Consider the following 6,695-nt stretch of genomic DNA (forward strand, 5'->3'; position numbering starts at 1 on the left):
AAGCTTCATCTGTGTTCTACTATGGTGCTTTTAGTGTCTCCGCATACCGCAGCACGTGACATAGCTTTCCAGACGATAAGTACAACCGTTTCAGAGAGAAGAGCGGCCAATGTGACGATCTGGCTTTAAGTCGATTCGATAACAAATGACGAAAACGGACGGATTTCTCAGGTTTTTACTACATATGAACACTTTTCACATTCTCCCGTGCAACGCGGCTGCTAGTCCTCCTTTTGATGCAGAATCTTAAGGTCCTAGCTCATGTCCAAGGCACCAAAGCCAGCTAAAAAGTCAATAATCGATACCTAAAACTTGAAGTGTACTACTTCTTACTGGCTATTATATCAACTTAGAAGCTTCATCTGTGTTCTACTATGGTGCTTTTAGTGTCTCCGCATACCGCAGCATGCGACATAGCTTTGCAGACGATAAGTAGAACCGTTTCAGAGAGAAGAGCAGCCAAGTGACGATCTGGCTTTAAGTCGATTCGATAACAAATGACGAAAACGGACGGATTTCTCAGGTTTTTACTACATATGAACACTTTTCACATTCTCCCGTGCAACTCGGCTGCTAGTCCTCCTTTCATGCAGAATCTTAAGATCCTAGCTCATGTCCAAGGCACCAAAGCCAGCTAAGAAGTCAATAATCAATACATAAAACTTGAATTGTACTACTTCTTACTGGCTATTACATCAACTTAGAAGCTTCATCTGTGTTCTACTATGGTGCTTTTACAGTCTCCACATACCGCAGCACGCGACATAGCTTTGCAGACGATAAGTACAACCGTTTCAGAGAGAAGAGCGGCCAATGTGACGATCTGGCTTTAAGTCGATTCGATATCAAATGACGAAAACGGACGGATTTCTCAGGTTTTTACTACATATGAACACTTTTCACATTCTCCCGTGACACTCGGCTGCTAGATCGCCTTTCATGCGGAATATTAAGGTCCTAGCTCTTGTCCAAGGCACCAAAGACAGCTAAAAAGTCAATAATCGATACCTAAAACTTGAATTGTACTACTTCTTACTGGCTATTACATCAACTTAGAAGCTTCATCAGTGTTCTACTATGGTGCTTTTAGTGTCTCCGCATACCGCAGCACGCGACATAGCTTTGCAGACGATAAGTACAACCGTTTCAGAGGGAAGAGCGGCCATTTTGACGATCGGGCATTAAGTCGATTCGATAACAAATGACGAAAACGGACGGATCTCTCAGGTTTTTACTACATATGAACACTTTTCACATTGTCCCGTGCAACTCGGCTGCTAGTCCTCCTTTGATGCAGAATCTTAATGTCCTAGCTCATGTCCAAGGCACCAAAGCCAGCTAAAAAGTCAATAATCACTACCTAAAACTTGAATTGTAGTACTTCTTACTGGCTATTACATCAACTTAGAAGCTTCATCTGTGTTCTATTGTGGTGGTTTTAGTGTCTCCACATACCGCAGCATACGACATAGCTTTGCAGACGATAAGTACAACCGTTTCAGAGAGAAGAGCGGCCAATGTGACGATCGGGCTTTAAGTCGATTCGATAACAAATGACGAAAACGGACGGATTTCTCAGGTTTTTACTACATATGGACACATTTCACATTCTCCCGTGCAACGCGGCTGCTAGTACTCCTTTCATGCAGAATCTTAAGGTCCTAGCTCATGTCCAAGGCACCAAAGGCAGCTAAAAAGTCAATAATCGATACCTAAAACTTGAATTGTACTACTTCTTACTGGCTATTACATCAACTTAGAAGCTTCATCTGTGTTCTACTATGGTGCATTTAGTGTCTCCGCACACCGCAGCACGCGTCATAGTTTTGCAGACGATATGTACAACCGTTTCAGAGAGAAGAGCTGCCAATGTGACGATCTGGCTTTAAGTCGATTCGATAACAAATGACGAAAACTGACGGATTTCTCAGATTTTTACTACATATGAACTCGTTTCACATTCTCCCGTGCAACTCGGCAGCTAGTCCTCCTTTCATGGGGAATCTTAAGGTCCTAGATCATGTCCAAGGCACCAAAGCCAGCTAAACAGTCAATAATCGATACCTAACACTTGAATTGTACTACTTCTTACTGGCTATTACATAAACTTAGAAGCTTCATCTGTGTTCTACTATAGTGCTTTTAGAGTCTCCGCGTACCGCAGCACGCGAAATAGCTTTGCAGACGATAAGTACAACCGTTTCAGAGAGAAGAGCGGCCAATGTTACGATCTGGCTTTAAGTCGATTCGATAACAAATGACGAAAACGGACGGATTTCTCAGGTTTTTACTACATATGAACACTTTTTACATTCTCCCGTGCAACGCGGCTGCTAGTCCTCCTTCTATGCAGAATCTTAAGGTCCTAGCTCATGTCCAAGGCACCAAAGCCAGCTAAAAAGTCAATAATCGATACCTAAAACTTGAATTGTACTACTTCTTACTGGATATTACATCAACTTAGAAGCTTCATCTGTGTTCTACTATGGTGCTTTAATGTCTCCGCACACCGCAGCACGCGACATAGCTTTGCAGACGATAAGTACAACCGTTTCAGAGAAAAGAGGGGCCAATGTGACGATCTGGCTTTAAGTCGATTCGATAACAAATGACGAAAACGGACGGATTTCTCAGGTTTTTACTACATATGAACACTTTTCACATTCTCCCATGCAACTCGGCTGCTAGTCCTCCTTTCATGCTGAATCTTAAGGTCCTAGCTCATGTCCAAGGCACCAAAGCCAGCTAAAAAGTCAATAATCGATACCTAAAACTTGAATTGTACTATATATTACTGGCTATTACATCAACTTAGAAGCTTCATCTGTGTTCTACTATGGTGCTTTTAGTGTCTCCGCATACCGCAGCACGCGACACAGCTTTGAAGACGATACGTACAACCGTTTCAGAGGGAAGAGCGGCCAATCTAACGATCTGGCTTTAAGTCGATTCGATAACAAATGACGAAAACGGACGGATTTCTCACGTTTTTACTACATATGAACACTTTTCACATTCTCCCGTGCAACTCGGCTGCTAGTCCTCCTTTCATGCAGAATCTTAAGGTCGTAGCTCATGTCCAAGGCACCAAAGCCAGCTAAAAAGTCAATAATCGATACCTAAAACTTGAATTGTACTACTTCTTACTGGCTATTACATCAACTTAGAAGCTTCATCTGTGTTCTACTATGGTGCTTTTAGTGTCTCCGCACACCGCAGCACGCGACATAGCTTTGCAGACGATAAGTACAACCGTTTCAGAGAGAAGAGCAGCCAATGTGACGATCTGGCTTTAAGTAGATTGGATAACAAATGACGAAAACGGACGGATTTCTCAGGTTTTTACTACATATGATCACTTTTCACATTCTCCCGTGCAACTCGGCTGCTAGTCCTCCTTTTGATGCAGAATCTTAAGGTCCTAGCTCATGTCCAAGGCACCAAAGCCAGCTAAAAAATCAATAATCGATACCTAAAACTTGAATTGTACTACTTCTTACTGGCTATTACATCGACTTAAAACTTCATCTGTGTTCTACTATGGTGATTTTATTGTCTCCACATACCGCAGCACGCGACATAGCTTTGCAGACGATAAGTACAACCGTTTCAGAGAGAAGAGCTTCCAATGTGACGATCGGGCTGTAAGTCGATTCGATAACAAATGACGAAAACGGACGGATTTCTCAGGTTTCTACTACATATGAACACATTTCACATTCTCCCGTGCAACGCGGCTACTAGTCATCCATTCATGCAGAATCTTAAGGTCCTAGCTCATGTCCAAGGCACCAAAGCCAGCTAAAAAGTCAATAATCGATACCTAAAACTTGAATTGTACTACTTCTTACTGGCTCTTACATCAACTTAGAAGCTTCATCTGTGTTCTACTATGGTGCTTTTAGTGTCTCCGCACACCGCAGCACGCGACATAGCTTTGCAGACGAAAATTACTACCGTTTCAGAGAAAAGAGGGGCCAATGTGACGATCTGGCTTTAAGTCGATTCGATAACAAATGACGAAAACGGACGGATTTCTCGGGTTTTTACTACATATGAACACTTTAAAATTCTCCCGTGCAACTCGGCTGCTAGTCCTTCTTTTGATGCAGAATCTTAAGGTCCTAGCTCATGTCCAAGGCACTAAAGCCAGCTAAAAAATCAATAATCGATACCTAAAACTTGAATTGTACTACTTCTTACTGGCTATTACATCAACTTAGAAGCTTCATCTGTGTTCTACTATGGTGCTTTTAGTGTCTCCGCATACCGCAGCACGCGACATAGCTTTGAAGGCGATACGTACAACCGTTTCAGAGAGAAGAGCGGCCAATGTGACGATCTGGCTTTAAGACGATTCGATAACAAATGACGAAAACGGACGGATTTCTCAGGTTTTTACTACATATGAACACTTTTCACATTCTCCCGTGCAACTCGGCTGCTAGTCCTCCTTTCATGCAGAATCTTAAGGTCCTAGCTCATGTCCACATCACCAAAGCCAGCTAAAAAGTCAATAATCGATACCTAAAAGTGTACTACTTCTTACCGGCTATTATATCAACGTAGAAGCTTCATCTGTGTTCTACTATGGTGATTTTATTGTCTCCGCATACCGCAGCACGCGACATAGCTTTGCAGACGATAAGTACAACCGTTTCAGAGAAAAGACGGGCCAATTTGACGATCTGGCTTTAAGTCGATTCGATAACAAATGACGAAAACGGACGGATTTCTAAGGTTTTTACTACATATGAACACTTTTCACATTCTCCCGTGCAACTCGGCTGCTAGTCCTCCTTTTGATGCAGAATCTTAAGGTCCTAGCTCATGTCCAGATCACCAAAGCCAGCTAAAAAGTCAATAATCGATACTTAAAGCTTGAAGTGTACTACTTCTTACTGGCTATTATATCAACTTAGAAGCTTCATCTGTGTTCTACTATGGTGATTTTATTGTCTCCGCGTACCGCAGCACGCGACATAACTTTGCAGACGATAAGTACAACCGTTTCAGAGAGAAGAGCGGCCAATGTGACGATCGGGCTTTAAGTCGATTCGATAACAAATGACGAAAACGGACCGATTTCTCAGGTTTCTACCACATATGAACACATTTCACATTCTCCCGTGCAACGCGGCTGCTAGTCCTCCTTTAATGCAGAATCTTAAGGTCCCAGCTCATGTCCAAGGCACCAAAGCCAGCTAAAAAGTCAATAATCGATACCTAAAACTTGAAGTGTACTACTTCTTACTGGCTATTATATCAACTTAGAAGCTTCATCTGTTTTCTACTATGGTGATTTTATTGTCTCCGCATACCGCAGACGCGACATAGCTTTGCAGACGATAAGTACAACCGTTTCAGAGAAAAGAGGGGCCAATTTGACGATCTGGCTTTAAGTCGATTCGATAACAAATGACGAAAACGGACGGATTTCTCAGGTTTTTACTACATATGAACACTTTTTACATTCTCCCGTGCAACTCGGCTGCTAGGCCTCCATTTGATGCAGAATCTTAAGGTCCTAGCTCATGTCCAAGGCACCAAAGCCAGCTAAAAAGTCAATAATCGATACCTAAAACTTGAAGTGTACTACTTCTTACTGGCTATTATATCAACTTAGAAGCTTCATTTGTGTTCTACTATGGTGATTTTACTGTCTCCGCATACCGCAGAACGCGACATAGCTTTGCAGACGATAAGTACAACCGTTTCAGAGAGAAGAGCGGCCAATGTTACGATCTGGCTTAAAGTCGATTCGACAACAAATGACGAAAACGGACGGATTTCTCAGGTTTTTACTACATATGAACACTTTTTACATTCTCCCGTGTAACTCGGCTGCTATTCCTCCTTTCATGCAGATTCTTAAGGTCCTAGCTCATGTCCAAGGCACCAAAGCCAGCTAAAAAGTCAATAATCAATACCTAAAACTTGAATTGTACTACTTCTTACTGGGTATTACATCAACTTCGAAGCTTCATCTGTGTTCTACTGTGGTGGTTTTAGTGTCTCCGCATACCGCAGCATACGACATAGCTTTGCAAACGATAAGTACAACCGTTTCAGAGAGAAGAGCGGCCAATGTGACGATCGGGCTTTAAGTCGATTCGATAACAAATGACGAAAACGGACGGATTTCTCAGGTTTCTACCACATATGAACACATTTCACATTCTCCCGTGCAACGCGGCTGCTAGTCCTCCTTTAATGCAGAATCTTAAGGTCCCAGCTCATGTCCAAGGCACCAAAGCCAGCTAAAAAGTCAATAATCGATACCTAAAACTTGAAGTGTACTACTTCTTACTGGCTATTATATCAACTTAGAAGCTTCATCTGTTTTCTACTATGGTGATTTTATTGTCTCCGCATACCGCAGACGCGACATAGCTTTGCAGACCATAAGTACAACCGTTTCAGAGAAAAGAGGGGCCAATTTGACGATCTGGCTTTAAGTCGATTCGATAACAAATGACGAAAACGGACGGATTTCTCAGGTTTTTACTACATATGAACACTTTTCACATTCTCCCGTGCAACTCGGCTGCTAGGCCTCCTTTTGATGCAGAATCTTAAGGTCCTAGCTCATGTCCAAGGCACCAAAGCCAGCTAAAAAGTCAATAATCGATACCTAAAACTTGAAGTGTACTACTTCTTACTGGCTATTATATCAACTTAGAAGCTTCATTTGT

Source organism: Schistocerca gregaria, unplaced genomic scaffold, assembly GCF_023897955.1.
Source record: "Schistocerca gregaria isolate iqSchGreg1 unplaced genomic scaffold, iqSchGreg1.2 ptg000509l, whole genome shotgun sequence".
Classification (NCBI taxonomy): Eukaryota; Metazoa; Arthropoda; class Insecta; order Orthoptera; family Acrididae; genus Schistocerca; species Schistocerca gregaria.